We start from the raw sequence: 14,572 nt of genomic DNA, 5'->3' as shown, positions 1-14,572 counted from the left end.
TGAACCAGCAGGTTCAGGGGAGCCAGTCTACGTCACGTTAAGAAGGATTTTATTGTTATACAATACTATACTTAGCATTATGAACAATTTATTGGGGCTTTTTTTATTGATGGCCAGGTGTTGCTCGGAAAGCCTTGGAGATGGATGCTGCAGCAGTGTAGATGTTGTTGAGAGCGTATGTAAGACATGAGCCGTTTTTGTTGTACTGATCGTAATTCCCCATTTTTTAGCCCATTTGGCAGCATCAGATAGCAGCTTCTCCATGTTGGTGATGCAGCTTTTTATGTTGTAAGCCGACGGGGCTTTATTGGGGCTAAGTAGACTGCATCGTCAGCGTATGTAGCAAACATATTGCAGCTGTATCTGGGTGGCTTTGGCATGTCGCTAGTGTACACATTGTACAGCACAGGTCCGAGAACACTGCCCTGTGGTACTCCAGCTGCAATGTTCATTGTGGAAGAGGTGACGCCGATGCAAACAACCCTGAAGGATCTGCCGGTTAGGTAGCTGGTGAGTATGCGGTGAAGGCTTTCCGGGATTAATCTCTTTAGTTTACAGAGGAGACCTTCGTGCCACACTCTGTCAAAAGCTTCCTGAACGTCCATATAAACTGCTGAACAGTGCATTTTCTTCTCGTGTGCCTGTAGGATGAACTGGGTGACTCTGCCAATTTGCTGTTCTGCTGAGTGCTGTTCACGAAAACCAAACTGATGGTTTGGAATAGAACTAGCAAAGCTGCTTACCTCAAACAATCGACCCAGTAGGAGGCGCTCGAGAAGCTTAGATAGCCCAGAGAGAAGACTGATTGGCCTGTAGGATGCCAGCTGATCCGGGGGTTTGCCTGGCTTCGGTATCATGGTGACCGTGGCAGTCTTCCATGCTTTTGGATAATGGCCAAATTTGAGAGCAGCATTAAAGATGAGCGTCAAGTAAGTGATGGCAGAGATCGGCAGTGCCTTTATCGCTCGATTGCAAATGCGATCAAGCCCAGGTGACTTTTTTGACTCGTTTTTTAATTTTCTTTCTAGCTCCAGATCGGAACGTAGTATGGCGTCAGAAAGGTATGACACTTAACTCTGATACTCCAACAGGGCTGGAGTAAAGAGTAAGGATACCATCACCTGACGTTCTATTTTTTTTTTTTGATTTAAGTGCCGGCAGTGCGTGCACATTTGGGCTGTTGATCGATGTGACCGTACAGCTTTTCTTTTATTTGTTCGCAATAAGAATATACTGCTTATACAAATATTACAAAAATACCGCATATCGCGGATGTATCACTCATGTATGGTGATTTACATAGTATTTTACATGGTAGTGGTTTTTTACAACACTGACAAAGCAGAAAAGTGGCAACACCCGTGCATTGTTTACATTTGGTAATTTTAACAATTAATACAATCAGTTTTAAACGCTAATTAATATTTGATTTACTTTTTAGCGGACGTGTCTTACGGTGCGCCCCCTTCCACCATTGGATTTGCAGGCGTCTAGGAGTTTGTAGTTGGCCCAGCATCGGATCCAGCAGTTGCGTCTCAGCAGAAACAGGTGGCCGCTCATACTTAGGTGTCGGCAAATGGCCAATTTGCAGCAGCCTTGTCTGCTGTAATAGCGCATTGGATTTTATCAGCGATCGTTGCCTCCGCCTCTCAGTTGTGCCAGAAACCTGAAAGTAAAGGTGAGCTGCTGGTCCAGCCGCCTGTGAGTAAGAATATGTATTTGTTGACATTTGTTTTTGTATTTTGCTTTAATTTCTTCTCTTTTATTTCAGATTTCTATGCAGAGGCTGCGCCGTAATTTTGTGTTTGTGTTTGGTTCCTTCCAGAGGAACATCAATGACAGTTCGAAAAATTCCAACCGGAACACCAAGCTTTCGCTGGGCGGTGGTGGAAGTTCGAGCTTCAGAGCTTTTATTTTGCTTTATACATTTACATTTGCATATTTTACAAAATTACATGGCGCCACTGTACTTTACATAGTGCAGTATGGGCAGAGCAATGACATGGTAACATTAAATACCTTAATAGCAAAGGACTATCGATAACAATCGTGGCAGTATACTTAATTATTTATAAGTTAATTGGTATTGGGTTTTTTTTTTGTTTTTTTTAATTTTAAGAGATCAGCTGTCCAGGAACTTTAGGAAACAGTTTACGTGAGGGTTTAGCATTCGCGTGTGTAGTTTCGACGATGCAACACCCAGCAGAGGTCATGCAGCATTTCACTGCAATTCAGCTCAGGCATCAGTGTGGCGCCGTCAGCGCGCGCGTTTGCAGAAGTGGGTCCAAACGCCTATGGCACATTCCGCGACTGTATGACGGTTCCAATTAAGTTGGAAAATGTCCACAGCCCGTCGCGCCACTGGCTGGGGTAGATTTGGGAATAGTCACGCTTCTGTCATCTGTGAAATGAGAATTAGATTGAGAAAAAGTGGTTAGTAGCCGGAACCGATGCCAATGGAGTCTCTGGATTGGTGCTTCTGTTCATCGCCTCTGGTATGTTGTCGTTGCTAGGTGCTATTTTGCGTGCGAAAAGGATTGGCGAGGTAGCTTTCGCGGCGAGCTTGCAGCGTTCTAATCTGGACACTATTCAGAGTGTTGTGGTTGTTGGTGTTGTGCTGTGCTAATATCGCAGAGTATCTTTGCCTAGATCGAGCTAGCCTCCTCGGAGTGTATGGCTGGAGCGACAAGACTCTGGCAAGGCGGTTACTATGTCTCGGCAGTCTTGCGTAGTAGCTTCCGCAGAGTTTTTGGCATGTGTCTTCCACAGTTTGAATCTGGAGATCGGCGTGGATAACGCTGTTACGGACATACCATGGAGCATTAACTATGCCACGCAGCGTTTTATTTTGAATGACCTGTATCTTTGCCATCTGTGAGGTCGAGGTCAGTGGCCCCCAGACAGGCAAGGCATATTGCCATACTGGGACTACCAGTTGTTTGAATAGCAGTACTTTGATGCGTAGTGGAAGCTTGCTGTTCCTGCCGATGAGCCAGTCAAGCGTGCGAATCCTACATCTGGCTTTTGTGACAACAGTTTGGATGTGTCCATTGAAGTTCAGCTTCCTGTCCAGACTGACTCCAAGGTAAGCGTGGGCAGGTTTGCTCTTGATGGGCACGCTTCCAAGTCTAGGAACCGTTGGAGTGGTACCTTGCTGAATTGCAGAGAGCGTATGCATTACATGGATGGTTTTGTTGGGATTTATGGTTATTCCCCATTTTTTGGACCAGTCTAGTGTGCGAGTTAGGAGCTGTTCCATGATTATATTGGCTTGTTCAATGGTACGAGCAGCTACCATATAGACCGCGTCGTCCGCATATGTTGCTATCATCTGGGCGTGAGTGGCGTTGCTGTGAGGCTGCGGCATGTCTGTGGTGTACAGGTTGTACAGCACGGGTACCAGGACACTGCCCTGCGGGACACCGGCAGCAACAGCCTTCTCGCTCGAGTAGATGCCTCCAGGGCAGACCACTCTGAAGGTCCTGTTGGAGAGGTAGCTGGTGAGTAGGAGGAAGAGTGGTGTAGGTACTAGATTCTTGAGCTTGTAAAGTAGACCCTGATGCCAAACTCTGTCGAAGGCCTCTTGGATGTCCATGTACACTGCTGATACTTGTAGTTGGTTCTCGTGACTTTTCAGCAGAGTGCTCACTCCTGAAGCCAAATTGGTGGTCTGGGATTGCTCCTTCAACAGAGTCTACTTCAAAGAGTCGTGTGAGTATGAGGCGCTCCAGCAGCTTGGAGAATCCTGCGAGTAAACTGATTGGCCGATAGGATTCCAATTGTTCAGGGGGCTTCCTTGGTTTTGGAATCATCGTGACCTTGGCGCATTTCCATGCAGCTGGAAAATGCCCAAATTAAAGAGAGGAATTGAAGATGATTGTTAGGTAGGTGATGGCGCTGTACAGGGGCGCTACTGTACAGCGCCAGGGGACTTGCAGCTGACCAGTTTGTTACCGATTGTATCAACGATCGTCGTTTTTGTTTAGCACATCTTCCAGCAGCCCTTTCAAGCGCAGCAGCAACAGCAACAGGCACGGCAGGCAGCACGCTCAAGTGCAGCATCTCTCCCTGGAAGGTTGTAGGCTCCATTTCATCGTGTCCCAGCAAGCCAACAGGGACCAGCAACACGTTTGCAGCATCGATGTCATCTGTTTTGCTAACAATTAATCTGCGTCTTTTTCCAGGTCCTGGATTATTAGCAGCCTCCGAATTTGATGCCGTTTGGAGGGCAGACGAGCTCGAGCCAGCAGCCGTGTGTACTGGACCCAGTACAGGAGCCTCATCAGCAGCAACAACAACAGGTACAGCAGGCAATTTGCCCACATGCAGCATCTCTCCCTGGAAGGTGGTAGGCTCCGCTTCGTCGCGCCCCAGCAAGCCAACAGGGGCCAGTAACACTTTTGTAGTATTGAGGCAGCGCATACACCACTTTCGGCAGCGGGAATCTCCTCTGCCAGCGTCTCAGCCGGCGCATTCATTCCAAAAGTAAACAAACCCTCGGCCCCGTCAGCAGTTCACTAATCAGGGGGGGGAGGGGAGTAGGGTATAATTCAAGTATAAGTGGCTTAAAAACTTTACAAATATATATATGTGGTTATATATGTCTTAATAATAGGTATTAATAATAGTGATATATGTAGATACCAAATCGTGGTAGTCAATACCTTCATTATCCGTGCTAGAAGCACTTGAGTTAGCATTCTCTTCTTTCTTCTTGGTTGTTTTCGATTTTGGACCCGGTTTACGTCCCATTTCGACACTTCCTTCCTTCAGGGGCAAGGGGGGATAAGCAGCAGCGGCTGCGGCCACCCCACGTTTCTTTCTTGAGGCACTTTGATTAAGTTGAATTTTCAATTCGGCACAGCACACTGTATTGCCCGAAAAAATTGTCCGATAGTATCTCGAAGAAGTTGTTAGAACTGGGGGCCGACTGATAGTGGCCGCTTTCTTCGCGGTTGGCTTTACTATAGCAGATCCCTGGCTTCCCCTTTCTAGCCTCAGTTTGGCGCTGAGCTGCAGTTCCACTGCGTTCTTAGCCTGCTGCTCTTTAAGCAGCTCCGTAAGTGTAGCCTGTCTCACACTCTTAGCACTTGTTCTCATTACAGACCCAGCTGCAGCGCCAGCAGAATTAATACAATTAGGCAGGCAGGCAGACCTACGAATCATAGGATGCACGGATGGTATACTTACCGGGCATTTTGTCCCACACCGGAGAGCAAGGCTCGATCAACGGCACAGGGAGATACACACATATTTTTAATTACGCTACCTTCAATATCCGAAGAGTTGGCACTTGAGGAATCATCAGACTTCCTTTTCGATTTCGGGCCGGGCTTCCGGATGGCTTAGCAATAGAGGATCCCTGTATAGCAGAACGCTTCCCTTCTGCTTTCTCCTCAGTGCTTGTGCACCACGGATCTGATGTTTGCACACAGGTAAATTAGGAGTGGGTTGCCTTTTGATGAAGCTAGTGAGTCGCCATAGTTTCTTCATGCTGTAGCGATCAGCTGGGTCGATGTTGCGCAGTGTGCTCTCCATCCGCCTGGCCTTGAGCATCTTAATCCGTTTGCTGATCCGATTTTTCAGCTTCCGGCATCAGACTCCCCTCGGAGTTTGGCGCTGAGCTGCAGTTCGACTGCATGTTTAGACTGCTGCTCCTTAAGCAGCTGCGTCAATGTAGTCTCTCTCAGACTTGGATGCAGCGGAATTAATTGCTCCATGGGCAGCATCATCTGCTGCTCAAGCCTGGCTGCCGCAGGGGTCATCGATGGCATCCACTCCTGCCTCAAGGGAGCAGGCTGGGAGTGCGTCTGAGCAAGTCCTGCATTGAGCACGCTGGCATAGCTGCTCATCTGTACTGGGGGAGCTGAAACTCTGGCGTCAGACCGCGCTCTTCGGTGGCTAGGCTGTGGCATCTCTGGAAAACCCTGCTGGCTAATTACGGGTGGCCGGTGAGGGCGACGCAAGCCCTGAGCGGCTGGTAAGGTAGGCATCTGAAGTTTACCTAGCATTTTATTGTTTTTTTCTAACCCTTTGTTTCTTTTATTGCAGTACTCCTAGTACTTTGTACATCCACGGTAGTTTGACACGTGTGGGCCCCCACAATTGGCGCACTTCGGCACGTCTTTCCGCTTCTTGGGGCAGTCTTTGGGGTCATGCTTCTCCCCACATTTAAGATAGATGACTGCACGGCTGCAATAATTCTTGTGTGCCCAAACTGCTGGCACTTATGGCATTGGGGCACGCCGGGGGACCGTATTGGCTTCTCAACTTTAACCTTCTGGCTGCAAATCGCCGTGAGTTCGAAAATGGCATTGTTGTTGGCTTGAGGCTCCAGCTCCACCTCGAAAAGGTCCAGCGGCTCCTTGGTGAACCGCTTTAAAATCAACGCGATATGACTTACCCTATGGCCAAGCTTGCCAAGCTGCTCGCGTACCCAGTCTGTAAAGTAAAGTGTAAAGTCTGTAAAGCTGCTCGCGATGTAAATGCCTAATTACGACCTTCACGCCTTTGTCACACCTTAGGCGGAACGTGTGATAGTCCACGCCGTGACCCTCGGGATCCTTATTATTTAACATAGTTACTAAGGTCCTATGCCCTGAAATCGTGTGGCACATAACTTTAAGACACCCATTGCCAGTAGGCTTAGTATCATCAGTGCCAGCGCCAATGGCAGCATCAATACCCTGTAGAATACACCTTCTATCTCCCTAACATTGGGGATGTAAATAGGGGCTGGCCGCTCAATTGTGGCGTCAGCAGTAGCAGCAGGAGCAGGAGCATGCGCTGGAGTAGGGGCAGGCGGGGGAGTGCTAATGGCTGCTGGGGGCCTGAATGTCGCTTCACGATCCTGCAGCGGCTGCAGCCTTCCCCACGTTTTTTCTTTTGCCGACAATTGGTTATGTCGAACAAATTTTCAGCACAATTTAAAACTCGGCATACAGTATGTCAAATAATTGTTTGCAAAATGAAATAAGTCAGACAATTTCAACTTTAGCATTAAAAATATAAATACAGGCATTATTTGGAAAAATTTTGTTTATTAATTATATTATATATATGTATAAGCTATAGGTAGGACAAAAAAAAATTACGAAATTCCAAGAAAATCGTAAAAGAAATGAAGAAAACCAAAAAACGGCATTTTTGACGCTGTCAATAAATTCTTTGCAAAATGCAAACACTGCTTGAAAGAATACCACAGAAAAACTAACGGGTCAGAAAATTCGAAAACGACCGATCGCGGGCTCTTTTCTAGTCTTCCTTGGTCTCATTCTTGCTAAAAATTTTTTTGGTTTAAGTCATGTTTTTTTTTTATTGATGATTTTTGCAATGCCTGGCAAACGCACTGAAGATAATTTGATTTAATTAGTTTATTATCATTTAAGAAGTAAAAAAAATGTATCTAAATAAATAAAGCATTTATAACTCTTTCCAAACTCTTACAACTTCAACCGAATTCATGTGTGTATTCCATTATTTTGGCACCGATTTCTGCAATTGCCTTTTCGATTGCTACTTTCCGTCTATCACTGTGTCCCTGTGTTATGTGTACCTTTTGGCTTCAAGGGGAAAGACCTTAATCTAAATGAAGTTAAAGTAAAGCGGAGGTACATCATTCTTGCATATATACATATAATCCATATATATATATAATATATTCTTCCCCTTTGCTTCACTGTTTTCCCCCTCCCCTGATAGACAGTTGTTGTCGAACAAATGGTCCCGCATATGCACATCAAGCAAATCAGCGAAATAATCAACAGGATCTAATCGCAGTTCACTGCACTCCGAGAATATATTTTTGCTGCGCTTCGTTCCTCTCCTCTCCTCTCCTCTGCTCAACCGCTCTGCGCTGCTTTCTTTTTGTTCTTCGGTTTTCTATAACCTCCATAACGCCCTGAGCCCTCGCTTTCAGATGTGTACGTATTTTTTTATCAGCTCTCATCTGTCTCTCTGTCTGTCTGTCTGTCGGTCTACATTTGGATTTAGAGTTGGAATGGAATCATCGCACTGCACTCCGCCCAATTACAATTGCTCCCTCGACAGCGGCTGCGGCTGCGCCAGCGCCAGCGGCAGCGGCAGCGGTGTTGCTCACAACGGAACAAAAAACAATTGTTTCGATTACGCAAAACATGAAGTTTTCCAGCGATCCGCCAGGATAATAGCTCAAGGCTGTATGGCTCTATTGTGTCTGGGATCTGAATGCGGCTCGGCTGCTACTGATGCTGCTCAGGGCTTGAATAAATAGTTTGTCGGCTAAGCAAACAAAGTAATTGGGTTGCCAAATATTACGCAGCACAGCAGCACAACAGCACGGCAAAGGGATCGCCAGCAGATCTCCCTCCCTCTTAAGATTTCAAGATGTTTTTGGGCGATAAAGAAGAGAGGTAGAACCGATCAGGGGGGCACAGGCACAGGCACAGGAACAGGCACCCACCAGCTCGCTCAAAGGTGCACATGCGCATCCTCTTTGAGATTTGCGGCGGCGACGGCGGCGGATACAGACGATTTCCCCCCGACAATTGTCTGAATTGTCTGACAATCCTACCATCTGATCTGATCTGAACTGATCTGAACTGAACCCATCCGATCTGATTCGCCCTCGCCTTGCCGTCTAAATGTTTCCGCAGTTAAGCTGAGAAGCTAAGTAGCTGCAATTGCGGCACTTACTCGTACTCGTACTGGTACTCGTAGTCGTAAATAGAATCACTTGGCTTGGGCCGAACCCTACCCCGACCTCGAAGGAGTTGTCACTGCGTTGTACTCTGCGGGTCCTGCAGCCCAGCCCATCAGCAGATTTGCCATCAATCCTCAATCGTCTCAAATTGTGCGTGGGACAAGGTGTTGCGGCAGCTGTCGCTCACTCATAAAGTCGACACAGGATAGAGCATCCATCCGAGAGCAGCGGACATTCACTGATGACTAAGCGGATGGGGGGGAAAGATCGGCATGGGATGGGACAGCAGAGCACAAGGCAGAGCAAAAGTAAAAGCTCAGCACACCCCCTCCACCCCGGCGCTTTGAAGTGGCCGACACTGCGACTGGAATGATATTAGAGCAGGCCCTCCTCGCGGGCACTCGCGAACCCAAAGGAAAATGTTAATTGCACACGATTCGATTTTTTAATCTACTGAAGCATTCTCTGGAACAGTCCATTAATAAATTACATCTTCCATATTTTTCCTAAAACATCTTAAACAAATACCTACATACATATGTATGTGTATGCCGAGCATGTAATTTTCTCGTGCGGCAGATTTGCCGAAGCTAGAAGCATTCTTGGAGTCGCCCTGGGTGGTGCCATTACCGCTCAGAACCTGGTGCCGCTGATGCTCCAGTCTCCGGAGCACTGGGAAGCGGCCAGCAACTTCGCGGCGTCTGTCATGGCTAAACTGCGCGCTGTTGAGCGCGAGAGAAGGGAGCGGATAGCCTAGGCGAGGACCCCGCATGTGCGAAGCAATGCTTCACGGCCGTACCGCACATGAACGACTCGCCAAGCCAGATCCAGAATTAACTCTGTACATACATACTATTAAGATAATAAATGAATTAAAAAAAAAAAATATGTATGTGTATGTACATATGTACATACATACGTATATTATTTCCGGCAATCAAAACTTATTTTGTGCAAGAACATACGAATATTTATCTCTGGGTGTGTTGTGTCTGTACGAGTAATAGGCTCCGGCGAGGACAAATCGCGCTTAAAATGCCGTCAAAAAGGGGGACGCCTGTCATAACTGCACAATGGCCTCACAGGACTTGACGGTGGCCACAGCAGGGGCATGGGGCATGGGTAGGGGCAGGGGCAGATGCAGAGGCGGCCAACTTCCTTCCTTTGTTCGCATTGGATTCCCTATATAGATTTCATTTCGGCAAAGGTAACCGATATGGATGCTTGTTCTTTTAATTGCTGGCTGATGGCAACAAGAGGAGCAGGAACAGGACCAGCACAAGGACAAGGATCAAGCGCAGCGAAAACGATAGGCAATCAGCTGAACCTGAATCTGAATCTGAGGCTGAGACTGAATCAGAAACGGAATCAGAATCGGAATCAGGACAGGGCTAGGGCCAAGCGGCGTCCATTTGGCGTCGACAGTTGGCGGTTGGCGGCATTTTGATTGTCGGCTTTTGCGGCCAGCATAAAACTATATTAAATTACAAAATACAGAAAACAGAAAACAAACGCGCTGACTGACTGACTGACTGACTGACTGACTGGAGGTAAACTGTTGCCCAGAAAACGGACAAAACAAAGCCCATCCCGGTCCATCCCCTGGGGCACAGAAAGAAAGAGACATCGATAGAGTGAATGAGTGGGAGTGCGTTCAGTTGCAGTTGGCAATGGGATCAAAATTCAATCAAAATTCAAATCTAAAATGTATAACGTCCCCGTCTTGTCGAAACTCACGACATGGGCCATCTAGCGAAAAAAACAGCCAACTAGTCTCCGCCACCTGGCGGCTTAGTCTTACAAAGTACAATTTTATGGTGGCGCCACTTTCATTAAATAGTGGCGCCATAGGTGGACCAAAGCTGAAATGTATGAAACAGACAATACTTCAAAATGTATCTCATTTTTAGCCAAGTTTTTAACCCAAAATAACCAAAAAAAATGACAAACGTCATGTTGTCGACGGCAGTCAGCTGTTTCACAAAATCAGACATAGGTGTCGTGCATGTAAAATTATTGTTGAGTGGTGTAGTTAAACGTGGCAGAATTAATTCAATTTTAGAATTTTAACGTTTATTTATCGGATAAAATTATATAAAATGTTACTCACCGGTTTCTGAGAAACACAAGAATTTAACATCAAATCAGTTTGTTTTAATTTCAAAAATTTGGGATCATATCAATCCAAAATACTGTATTACTGTTTCAGATGTATGATCAATATTTCTGACAGAAACAAAACGAACTTCACACATTATTCATCACTTTTAGAATTTTCCTAAATCTCCCTCAATGACATCCCTCAATGAGAAATCAAAAATGCTTTCATTTTCTATATGTGTGCAGCGCAGAGAAGGACCCCATAAATTATATATATTCCTTATCAGCATCAATAGCCGAGTCGTTATAGCCATGTCCGTCTGTCCGTCCGTCCGTCCGTCTTGTTGAGCGCCTGGATCTCAGAGACTATAAGAGCTAGAGAAACCAAATTTGGTTTCCAGACTCATGTGATATCACACTGCTACAAGTGTATTTCAAAATTTCGCAGATGGCACACCTAAATATAAACCAATTCAACGAATCACAACTTACCTACAAAAAGAGCCGCTACTTAACACAAAATACCTGAAAAAGAATAAACGAATATTAATCTTTTATTTAATATATGTATGCTGTAATATTGCAAACATAATTAATTATAATTTTATTCTCCCTGTCCGGCGTGTCATAGAGATTTAACTCTGTTTTTTAACACGTCCCGTGATCGCCAATCAACCAATTCCAAGCCAATTTGTACAAATGCTTTCCATTATCTGCCCACTTCCAAAATAATAACATAACATTATTACTACACTGACACCCGAACACTCTTACATACAACTGTACAAATGCTCGATGTAGCAACACAACCTTTTTTTTAGCTTGTTTGTTTTGTTTGTTCGCACGATTAATTAGTTAAAAAATTAATCTCTCCCATTTAAATTCTTCTCATTCTATGTTGGCCTATGTTCTCATATATGTTGATAGACAGGCAGTCAGGCAAGCCCAGACCATGCAATTCAGACTGTCTAAATCCAGCCAATCCAACCACCAGCCACTACATCACTTTCCCTACATCCCAACACTCCCTACCCACACTCTCTCTTTAACATAATGTTCAGACTTTAAATTAGCCACTACTATCACTATCACTATCACTACTAAAAATTGCCCGCCCTCATGCAATTGCGCATGACTGGTCGATGCTGCCTGCTTCCATTATTGGATCGGGTGGCCAATCTAGGGTAAGAAGGGGATGAAAGTCACCTTTTGACCGCCTTGGAATGAGCATGACTTGCACTCGCGACCTGCCTCAGCATACACTTTACTGAGGGATCGCTCATCACACTCTGAGGGCCACTGCTCAGGTTCTGGCACTGGCCCCTATTCGCCTGGTATTAACCGGAATGGGGGTCAGTGCTTGAATAAGCCACAGCACCCCCAAAGATACGCACGCACAAACCAAAGACAATTTTTCGGCCAGCGACGAAATTCGCGCCATCTCGCTCGCACAAATTTGAGAGCGTACGAATCTAAAAATAGAATCCGCTTGAATGTGTAAGTACACACAGAACAGCAAGTGCGTATGTGTGCGTACTTGTGCTAAGCGGACGATTTTCGGGACGGAAACCTTTTTATGAGTTGAGAAACGAAATTATATACCGGCGTTGAATACGACGTCGCACGCTGAATACCCTAACGACAATTATTCCAATGTGAAGTCATGTATTAAATATATTATGTACTTTTATATAAGTATATCCGATAATTATTATCGAATATACCATGTTAAAAGAAATTATCATTGGAGGGATATACAATAAAAGTTTATTAATATTGGGGTGGTAAGCGTCTTGCAAAATTAACTTACACTTATAAAGTGAAGGGTATATTTCGACAGCGCTGTAAAAAACGTATGCATGTGCACACATACATATATTGTCTTTGGTTCTATTCCTGCAGTGTGATTTTTGACACACATAACATACACACATATGCATACTTTTTGCCCATTCTTTTTTGCTCTATGCTCCTTTGGAGTTCCTCTCCTTCTCTTTTGTAACAGCATAATTAAAAGCGAAGCGAGCGTGTCACGGCACGCGTCATAATATTATGTATGCACACTTGTTTTAATGTATATCAATGATATATTTGTTTAATGAATACTTTTGTTTTGGCTTCACTTTTCAGGGAACAGGCACTGATACTGCAGCATCGGAATGAGATGCAAATACTTGAGGGAAGGCTGAAAGAGAAGCATCGGCAGGAGATGGAGGATCTTAAGCAGAAGCAGGAGAAGGAAAAATCAGCAAAGAAAAAAAACTTGCAGGAGCAGCAATTAAACCAACTACAAGCACTTAGAAGCATCCGGAGCATGCAGGAACAGTTGGCCATATTGTCAACCCAAATTAATAAGCCCCTGTTGCCTGTATTGGAGGAGGAGTTGGAATTGGAATCGGCTGCAGTCGAGGCTTCTTTGGAGTCACCTGCAGTCGAGGAGTTGGAATTGGAATCGACTGCAGTCGAGGCTTCTTTGGAGTCAAAGAAATTAGCCAATACAACATATGACAGCCTACACTATTGTGAGCACACACTTACACTAAACCAACTATGCTCCTTTGGTCCAGACATAGTGCCTTGGAATCGAATGAGCAGCCAAATTCCCATTTTATCTGAAAAGAAAAGATAAAAATTAGTCAACAAAAAGCTAAAAGATTGTCAAGCAGCCAATACTGTCCTCTGCTCAGCCTGGAAGATTTGACTCAACGATGCCAATCCAGGGAATTAAATGCCAGACGCTGAAGGGCTCAACCAGAATTGGTTTATATTCCGGTGGCCAAACCGGAGACATGGAATGTAAAATCAAATTCCCAGTCAAATCTGAAAATAATGAGAAGGAACGTGTGAGTCGCTTCTGGGGACGCGACTCTACTTATACCCGTACTCAGTCTGTATATACATTTTTGAGCTAATGATTTTTTAGAATAAAACAAAAAAAAAAATGTTAGATTTTTTTGTTACATCTGTTATCTACATCTACATCTACAATGTATATTCCACATCTAACATGTTGAATGTACATGTACCATTTATATTTATATATTCTACATCTCCTCCGCTAGGGGTTGCTCGCGCACTGAACGCGGCAGAGTGTGCGAGCGAGAAAGAGAATCAGTAGCGTCAGCAGAGCTGGAGAAGGAGAGGGAACCAACAGAAAATTCATTTCTTCATTCTGGCTATAATTATGATCCGATCTGATTTAGATTCGGCAATCTGGTAGATATGGTCATTTTCTACGATACTGCGTTTTTAGTTTTATCGTATCTTTAAAATTGTGCCTGCCACAGATTTTCGTTCTTTATGGGGGCGGAAGGGGGCGGGGCGAAATTTTGAAATACACTTGTAGCAGTGTGATATTACATGAGTCTGGAAACAAAATTTGGTTGCTCTAGCTTTTATAGTCTCTGAGATCTAGGCGCTCATCAAGACGGACAGACGGACAGACGGACGGACGGACGGACAGACGGACATGGCTAATCGACTCGGCTATTGATGCTGATCAAGAATATATATACTTTATGGGGTCGGAAACGTTTCCTTCTCTGCGTTACACACATCCACTTTTACCACAAATCTAATATACCCCTTAACTCTTTTTTGAGTACGGGTATAAAAATGGGAAATTGGTCAAAGCGCTGTTAAAAACGTATGCTGGCAGATCTAGATTGCTTAAGAATACGTGTGCACACAAACAGTCGTCGCGACGACTCGGCTCGGTTGCCGCAGCAGCAGAGAACCAACTTCATGTACCTTCGTATGCTGTATGCATACAAGAGAGCGGCTGGCTCTAGA

General features: G+C 45.1%; 2 long non-coding RNA genes across 3 annotated transcripts; both read left to right on the top strand.

The window, feature by feature from the left end:
- The first annotated feature begins 473 nt into the window (after positions 1-473).
- Positions 474-1,255, top strand: LOC121404908. 2 transcript variants are annotated; one of them, XR_005968268.1, is made up of 4 exons: positions 474-503; positions 559-929; positions 1,029-1,061; positions 1,153-1,248. It is a non-coding gene; the product is annotated as an uncharacterized LOC121404908 (long non-coding RNA). The 2 variants fall into 2 exon arrangements; XR_005968267.1 differs by having other exon boundaries at positions 1,029-1,255.
- An 87-nt stretch (positions 1,256-1,342) lies between these two features.
- LOC121404907 lies at positions 1,343-1,843 on the top strand. The gene is made up of 3 exons (XR_005968266.1): positions 1,343-1,379; positions 1,442-1,701; positions 1,772-1,843. It is a non-coding gene; the product is annotated as an uncharacterized LOC121404907 (long non-coding RNA).
- The last annotated feature ends 12,729 nt before the right edge of the window (positions 1,844-14,572 follow it).

This window comes from Drosophila obscura, unplaced genomic scaffold, assembly GCF_018151105.1.
Source record: "Drosophila obscura isolate BZ-5 IFL unplaced genomic scaffold, ASM1815110v1 contig_49, whole genome shotgun sequence".
NCBI classification, from domain to species: Eukaryota; Metazoa; Arthropoda; class Insecta; order Diptera; family Drosophilidae; genus Drosophila; species Drosophila obscura.
The sequence above is the reverse complement of the archived record's forward strand: the minus strand, read 5'-3'. Positions and strand labels throughout refer to the sequence as shown.